General features: G+C 39.2%; 1 long non-coding RNA gene across 1 annotated transcript; it reads left to right on the forward strand.

Moving 5' to 3' along the window:
• Positions 1-1,838: 1,838 nt before the first annotated feature.
• On the forward strand, positions 1,839-6,534 carry LOC128315047 (uncharacterized). The gene is made up of 3 exons (XR_008297412.1): positions 1,839-2,017; positions 5,444-5,527; positions 6,118-6,534. It is a non-coding gene; the product is annotated as an uncharacterized LOC128315047 (long non-coding RNA).
• Positions 6,535-9,267: the final 2,733 nt, after the last annotated feature.

Below are 9,267 nucleotides of genomic sequence, written 5' to 3' on the forward strand. Positions count from 1 at the left end.
TTTTAGTTGACTCATAAGCATTTAAAAGGCTAGGGACAAACCACAGAGTAAACTTTTGCAGATGGAATTGAAATAGTTAATAAATGAGGAAGAAAAGACAAGGTCTGCAGTGTGGGATTTCTCAACTGGCTTTGCTTCAGAGAAAAAGGCAAATCAACTGTGGAACTTTGTTCAGATCACAGTCAGCATTTCCAATTTCAGCTTCAAAGATATGGATGGACTCAAGAAGATAAGCTTCCGACTTCCAGAACGAAATTATGAATTGTGGAAAATGCTGTAATCATCCCAAAGCAGAACCGTGGTCTGAAATGTTTAAACAAACAAACAATTGGGCGGTCACCGTAATTTATTTTAACACCTCCATCCCTACCCTGGGCCTTAGTAACACAGATAGTCCCTTCTGTCACTCCCGACTTCCCTATTAATAGCGTCTCTGTGTGTCATATGCCTTCAAGGTCCTGCCAGTTGACAGCTAGCTTAGGTTAATCTGTATTAAAATCTTATCTCACTAGTAACAGGAAAATATTTTAATTGATGCCTTCTAGAGAACATGACTTAGCTGCCCTATGCTTGCACAGATACAGAGGGTTGGAACCATAGGTCTGGCAATCCATAGAGTAAACATAATACATCTCTCTGGAGCATGAACCTTGCTTGAATACTGTATTTCCTCAACAAAAGCATCTGTTTTGACCCAGGCACTGGTGTAGGTACTCAAGGTGTCTCTGAAAAACACTAGTAAGTATCCGTTCCCTTGTGCGACTTATGTCTAATGGGGGGGGGGGGGAGAGTGGAGAGATAATACTAATAATACTAAACACAGATATGCGAGGAAACACTTTCACATAAACATTTTTCAATACAATGTAAAATTTATATTTATAAAAAAGGATCACTTAAAGGAGGTCTATTTTATGCAAAGGTACCCAGTCTACACTGCTGGTGGGCATGGGGTGTGTGCAGAGGGTTTTGTTACACAGACCCTCTTCTCTGCTTTTAGAAGTGCTTTAAGGAGGGGCCTGGGCGGCTCAGTAGGTGGAGCCTCCAACTCTTGACTTTAGCTCTGGTGCTGATCTCACGGTGGTGGGATGGAACCATGCGTTGGCAGGCTGGGTGTGGAGCCTGCCTAAGATTCTCTCTCTCTCCCTTTGCTCCTGCCCTGCTATCTTTCTCTCAAAAAAAAAAAAAAAGAAAGAAAGAAAAAAGAAAAGAAAAAAAAAAGTGTTTCAATGAGAACATTCTAGAAGACTAAATCTTAGTTCCAAGAAGTAACAATATTGGTAGAAATCTCCAGCCGGGTCAGTGAGTCGGTGTCACTCTCTACAATTGTATCGAGCGGCTTTGAGTCGCTACTTGGTCTATGCAAGAGTCACTTTGCACCTGTGAGCCGGTATTTGCCGTCGCCTAAAGAGATATGGGCAGAGGGATATACACAGAGTAAGGACACAGGGACAGAGGGTTCACTTTTTTGTAATAAAAAATAGAAGCATTTAACCTTTTCCCAGAATCCTGCTTTTTTTTTTTCATTGCCGCCCTCCTCAACTTCCTTGCATTGAACGTAAGGAGGTATAAGATATGCTCATTGAAAACATGCTCTTCTAAGGACAACAGGGACCCAGGACCCACACTTCACTTTAGTGTGGTTTAAAAAAAAATGGAGGAGGGCAGCAGGGGATGGTGTCTTGAAAGAAACGCTGCTTTGCTTGACATGTTGGAGCCTCCTGTGACTGGAGCTTCCTTGGTATTTATTCCTCAGAGCAGTTGTCACTACGGAGCCCTCTGATCTGTGCGGTTGGAACTAATTCACATTGGTTCGTGAGACGTGATCTAAGGCTACCACGCGGATGGAAGCTGAAAACTAAAACGGAAAGAATCTGAAGCACAGGCGGATGTAATGTGACGTCCACGAAGCTTTGGTTGCAGGACCCTCTGCTGACACCAGCATAAGCCACGTCCTACAGGAGCCTAGGTGTGTGCGCTCCTGGTCACCAGTCGTTGTCCAATTTGAACACCAAGAGTAAGATATATTAACTACCATACCTTCAGCCTGTTAAATTTTGCCATTCCAGAACTCTACTCTGGCATGCTTCTCCTGTGTTTGGTGACACTGGAATAGCCACCAATGGTTTTGTAGCTCATCTACAGAGGGATGCTCATTTGGGGATGTATTTAGTTGGGGTTCCCGCGATATATTTGGGTGGCATGTACCCACAGACACGTAGAGTGAAGTCAGAACAGGAATGGCTTCTGCAAATATTTCTGCTGCTTCTCTGCTGCTCTGCTTCTCTTCTGCTGCTTCACCCACTCTGCTGCTTCTCCTACTTTCCCTTCGTAGAGATCTGAGCCACAGTGTGTTTCCTGAGAGTAATATACGTTATGACGCACGCGGGTAGTGGAGGAGAAACAAAATTTTGAAATGCACAGAGCAAGAAGGTCATCTGCAGTCCACAACAAACGTAGAAAATTGTAGGTGTGGGATCCGTTTCTCATAGGTATCTAGTCAAAACAGAACTTGTAGCAGAAATATTCTGAACAAACCCGGTAGCAGGTGCAATTATAAATTCAGCATACTTTGTTCTCCTAGCATTTGTCAGAATCTCTGTGTTTGTAAGTCACAAACTTATGGAATACCAAAAATTAAAAAGAAAAAACAAACAAACAAATATACCTGTACGTAAAGTCATACTTTACACATCTTAAGAATTCTGAATTCTGTTTTAGAATCTCTGACGTATTTATTGTCCTCACAGTCTGGTGGTTCCTAGTGGAATAGCGTGTAATTTCACCACTGACAAAATAAAACTGGCTAAAGAAACAAGCGTTAGTGTAACAAAAAGTCTACCCACATGAATAATAAGCATTGTGAGTTGTGTAAGAAGGATGTGAGTACACAACTATGTATCCCCAGACAATAGGGTGGTGATGTAAAATCATTTAAATTACTCTTGTGTATGTTTTCATTTCCACTTAGTCTTGTCTTTTTTCAGAATTATAAATTTTGTTATCCAGAATCAAATACATCAGGAAGAAAATATCCTTGTGGAAGCCAAAAACATAACCTGGAGGGGAAAAAAAAAAGAATAAAAATGTTATATATTGATGCTTCTTAATACCTAAGTACTGAAAGTAGAAACTGGCAAAAATCATGAGGATAGAAGTAGAATTACAGTAGTCTAGAAAATACAAATCATGAAGGTGACAAGAAGAGATAAGGAAGGTGAGGAGAATTAGGACACTGTTAATAGGAAACAAACAGCAAAAGAAAGATAAAATGCTTATAAAGCCAGTTTGTACGGACATCAGAGCATTTAAGAGGCAGGTCAATGACTCCTTCATTTTGATGAATCTATTGACCTAAGTGAGCACCATGATTTTTTATTTTGGCTTGTTACAACAAGAAATAATGTCATTCAACACCACTGAAAGGAAATCAAATGTTTTTCAAAAACTAGACCCCCATAGTATTTACAGAGAATGAAACAAAATTTATCATATTCAAAACAGATGCTTCTCAAACAAAAAAAATTTAAGAAAATCGAGAGTAGTCAAAATTGTGCGTGATCCCAGCTACCCAAACCGAAGACCGGAGGTTGCATATGTCATTTTATTTGTAACATACTGTTAGTGAGACCAATGCTACTTAATAACTCAGACTTTCTGGATGAATATATGGAAAGCCTTCAAGACTACCCCACAAAGATTAAGGACCTGTTCACTTGGATTTCATGTAAATAAAGTAAAATATGCGAGGACACTGTCTTAAACACAAGAAAGAACAGAAACTCTTTTGAATGGTTGCAGTGACGACATTCTTAAGTTAAAGAGACTTGTCCTTCAGAAATTACATGCGAAATTGCAATCTTTAAGTAAGGAAAACATTAGGAATAATTTCAAGCTAATTGCTGAATTGAATTATTTTTGCACAAGCACTGGGAAATGTCACAATGGACAAGATCTAACTTATTTGCCCAAGAGAATGGATCAAAATCATCAGAGATCCTTTTACAATGAAGCAGCGGATAAAATAAATAAACCAGACATCAAGTGTCACTGCACTGTGGTAGATTCTACAGAGGTTATAAACACGGGTTATTGATAATTATTGGAAGTTTCTGTTATGGCAGAAAGCCCTCTATGGGATTTTAACCTCTTCACCAACTTATGACTGTATATCTGTGATGTTATTCAACAAAATGAAACTAGTCCTGGACGATTATACTCCATCACTGAACAACATTTTAAAGTTTGTAGGACATAATCTTTGGAGAAAGACCTGATCCCCCAGTGCCCAAAGCTGTTTATTACTTCATTATTTTGCAACCTTTATATGTTGTCTCCACAGGTCTTGTCAATGGGGCATTGTAAACTCCTTGCCAGATTTTTGGAGTTTTGTTTGTTTGTCTATTTTAGGACTCTCAACGTGATAAGATGGCCTGCACTTTATGAAGCTGTTGTGAAATTTAAAGAACTCTAACATATGGTTTGAATACTTGAAAGCAGACTAAACACACTAAGGTGCAAAAGTTTATTCCAGAATGGTGAAGCTGAAATGCATTATTTACATTTGGAAAGTTATTTTGGGGATATTTTGATAAAATAAGTAAGAGATTACAGAGTCCTGACCTGGATACACATGAAGAATACCTTATTTGTCACCTTTAAGTCTGTTTATTTATTTTTTATTTTTTTTTAACGTTTATTTATTATTGAGAAACAGAGAGAGTCAGAGCGTGAGCATGGGAGGGGCAGAGAGAAGGGGAGACACAGAATCGAAGCAGGTTCCAGGCTCCAAGCTGTCAGCACAGAGCCCCATATGGGGCTCGAACTCACAAATCATGAGATCATGACCTGAGTTGAAGTCGGACGCTTAACCAACTGAGCCACCCAGGCGCCCCTCTTTAAATCTGTTTATTAAAACATTGGGAAAAACACACATAAGATGAGCCAAAAATGACATAAAAGAACTGAGGGATGTAATTAATATAAATTTTGTTGATACAATAAAAAACTGAGCAAGGATGTTCAGACCGTATTAAAAAATAATTAAATGATGAAAAGTTATAAACAGAAATAATGAATAGCTCTTGAACTCTTTGATGAGCCAATTAATGAATGCTGCTGATTGACACGAAATATTGATGCTGTCATTGACATTGCAATGAGAACATTGATGAAAATATTGGAATGAAATCCGTTGATGTGATTTCATGTATGTCATTGATTTAAACCATATGTCAATGTACAAGAGCACATGAAATGCCCTGAAATCATACAGTTAACCTAAGAAGAAAGTTTGTCAGAACTTTTCGCAGAAGTGACAAAAATCTAAAAAATTTAAATGGGGCTGCCAGTAACAAATTGTGAAAATGAAATAAAATTGGCCAAATTATAAGTAATAAAAATAAGAGTCAATCATGCTAAAGATAAACTATTCTCTCCGCAGAAAATGATATGCTGAGATTATTGTCATCCGAAGAGGGAATCAAAACATATAGTAGCCAAATTATGTAGAAAAAGTATTAAGCAGGTGAGTCAGGAAGTTTATTAATAAAACATATTATGTTTTCTGGGAGCGGGGATCTGCTATATTTTTAGCAGCTACTAGCCTTGAAAACATGTAATTTGTTGATTTTATTATTCCAGGAAAGCATCTAAGTTTACCCATAATTTTGCATTATTTTTCTTAAAAAGAGATCCTCCTATTGCTTAAGTATTAAGTTCTACAAAAACCTGGATCCTCTCTGGATTCTGAGAGTTTTGACAACCTTAGTTCATAGTGGCACATTTCAGACAGTCACCCATTTTGGCCCCAGACTTCAGGGAAACCATTTTCAGGGCAGAAGATTTTCTTCAAAGGTGCTTTACAAAGTCCAAAAGGAGGAGCTTAGTTCACAGATCTTGTGCTGCCTCATTTTCTCCTACCCTAGGCATAACCATGGCTCTGGCTCCTGGTGGCCTCCTCTCCACAATGGGTCAGGAGAGGACATATTTACCTTTAATAGGAAGCTTGTGATGTTTTCGCTTGGATGAAAGTACTCTCTTTAATTTGTACAGTCTGCTGACTCTCCACCCCAATTGTGAAATGCTTGACTCTTCCTTTCTTCTTTTATCTTGCAGCACCATAGGACCCTGAGATCCTTACCTCAAGGACAAGTGGCTATTATCAGTGCAGGATGCAGAAAAAGCATGCACATGAAATTAGAAAGCAGTAAGAGGGCTTTGAAAAACAAATCCTCAGTTATCCACATATGAATTCATTCATACAGCCTATAGGCTATATGCTGAAAACCTCTTATGTTCCAGGGCAGATGTGAGAAAACCAAAAATAGTATTCAGCTTCGAGCCTTGGTACAAGGAACCAATGACTACAGAGGTCCTGGATTTTGAACAAATGATGTAGTGTGACTAATGAAAGTAACACAAAGGTGTTTGTCCTTTCTGTTTCTCTCTTTGCATTAACCTGCCCTCTTTATTCCTCTAGAAACCCTTCTGGCCAATGAGTCAGAATAATAAGCTAGATTGTATTAAAGTCAACTTGGCTAATCTTGAAATGACATTTCCAGATGCTGCTTCTTTCTCCTCTATTGTATGTTCAGATATTTGTCCCAACTGCTGTCCCAGCTGAGTAATAGCACCCCCAGGAACCACTATGAAATTTTTGGCTACAAAGCAGAGGCAATAAGCACACAGATGCAATAGTTTTCTATGGACCTCTACATGAGTTTCCTGTTTGTAGTTCTTTGCTGTGTATCTTTGGTCACTGTGTATCTTGGTGTTTTAGTATCCCCTCCACTTTGTCTCATATCTAGAGTTTCAGGAAAAATGGCACGTGGCTTTTACCTGATTCTTCAAACTCCCTGTCTGAATTTTCACTTACCTGCTCTGTTCACAGTTGCAAAAGGTCTAACTCATGTAATAAATCCCTACCCCTTAATACTAATAATGGCACTGATTCCCTTAGTGAATTCTAACCAATAAATACAGTGATTGGCTCCAGACGTGGTTCCAGAATAGAATCTTAAAGATGGGAATCTGGAACCGGTTTTCTCACCTGGCCACATATAAAGATATTAATTCCTTTGTTTCCATAGTAAATATTAAACTGGCAGTCCATGGCATGTACTGGCAAACGATATGTAAATTATTCCTCATAGTCACTTATGATCAAGTGTCTTTAGAAAAGCATGTCTCTGTATGACAAAGTAGCTAATATTTTAGGGTCACTAAAGAGCATAAAAACTTTGGGTTTGGTTGGTGCTTTTAAATATGAAGAAAATGATGAGCTCAAGGCTTTAATTACCCAGATGAAAGTCTGATTATAAATCATAAAGCTTCTGTGACTACCCTAAAATAAATCCCATGTCCTGGAACTGCAAGGCTAAGATTTAAAAAAAAATGTGTCTCTTATGTTAAATTTAGGGCATTCAAAAGGTGGAACCATTCAAGAAAATGGAATGGGGTCATACACACAGCTTTTGCTGGGACTGGACGCCCTAATCCCCACTTGGTAAAGACTCTTTTCCAGGGGAAGCAGGCTTTTCCTCCCTGGTTTGATGAGGTTAGTCTCCCTTTGTCTGAAAAACCTCTAACAGCCTCCAAGGATGTAGTTTCCTTGCAGGGAAACTTCTCCGTGAAGACACACCCTCACCACCTGTTTTGCTTACCAGCTTAATTGAGATATAGCCTACATACCTTACAACTCACTCAAGGCATGTGTTTTTCAGGGACTTTTAGTTTATTTACAGAGTTGTTCAGCCATTTCCACAATAGATTTTGTAATATGTCATGACTCCAGAATGAAACCCCAAATACTTAGTTTCTATCCCTCCAATTCCTCCCTCTCTCCGACCCAACACTAGGCAGCTGTTAGTCTATTCTCTGTCTCTATGGATTTACCTATTCTAGACATTATGTATAAATGGAACCATAGAATACATGATCCCCTTTGGCAGAATTCTTTCACTTAGGATAATGCTTCCAGGGCCCCTCCATGTTTTAACATGTATCAGGTCTTCATTTCTGCCTGTTGCTGAGTAATATTCCATTTTATGGCTTTAGCACATTTTACTTATGGACATCAGTTAACGGACATTGGATTGTTTCAACTTCTTGGTTTTTATGAATAATTCTGCTATAAATATGCGTGTACAACTTTTTGGGTGGACCTATGTCTCCATTTCTTTTGGGTATGTACCTAAGAGTGAAATTGCTAGATCACATGATATCCATAGGCTGAATTACGATACTGAATTTGGTTTATTGTGAGATCTACTTACACATCCTTTAACCACCTTTCTTAAGAGATGCTGGAGGACACTGTCTTTGCAGTGGCTTTGAGAAATACATTGGTGAGACTGCTGTAGTAACTATTCTCTCCTAGCCGAGAATGAGAGAATAAATTGCTACCACCAAATTGAGTTCTCTAAATTCAATGGGTATAATATGTCTTGGAGTAGTAGGGGCCAAGTGTTCAGTTGTTAGGGCAAAGGCGGGCAGTGTTACTGTCAAGTATCAGAGAAAAAACAGTAACCAAAATGGTTTGACCTCCAGAGAATACTGATGTTAGTTAATCGGTCATCGTGTCTCTAACAATGAAATAGGAGGGCAGCTATTTAAACTACTGCTATTAGTGGAAAAGCTCTAGGTCTTAGGAACAGAAGATTGATTTAAATCAGCCCAACAGGGACTCAAAGGACCTCACACAACTCTAAGTCTTGAGTCAGCTCATCGTTCCAGAGCCTGTTGAATAAAAGAGAAACTTTGTCACCCCAAGGAAGAGTCCTGCTAATATTACCAACATGTTATGCTATAAATATCCCTCCTAGCATTTCCCAGAGAACTTCAGATGACTGTGCATAGGCGAAGGGAAAATAACTAGGCTCTCAGTGATTGTTTGGTCACTGGCTCCGAACCAACTAACACCTGGAAATCTAAAATGCCATTGTGGTTGGGCGCCTGGGTGTCTCAATCCGTTAAGCGTCTGACTTGGGCCCAGGTAAGGATCTCACAGCTAGTGAGTTGGAGTCCCGCGTGGAGCCCTGTGCTGACAGCTCAGAGCCTGGAGCCTGCTTCAGATTCTGTGTCTCCCTCTCTGCCGCTCACGCTCTGTCTCTCCCTCTCTCTTTCAAAAATAAATAAACATTAAAAATGTTTTTTAAATGTCGCTGTGGTTTACTGATTACAATGGGGATATATGGAAATGAGTTGATTACTGGAGTTTGGATTTAATTATATCTATCTGTAGGCCAAAGGGGTCCCCAAACCAAA

Source organism: Acinonyx jubatus, chromosome C2, assembly GCF_027475565.1.
Source record: "Acinonyx jubatus isolate Ajub_Pintada_27869175 chromosome C2, VMU_Ajub_asm_v1.0, whole genome shotgun sequence".
NCBI classification, from domain to species: Eukaryota; Metazoa; Chordata; class Mammalia; order Carnivora; family Felidae; genus Acinonyx; species Acinonyx jubatus.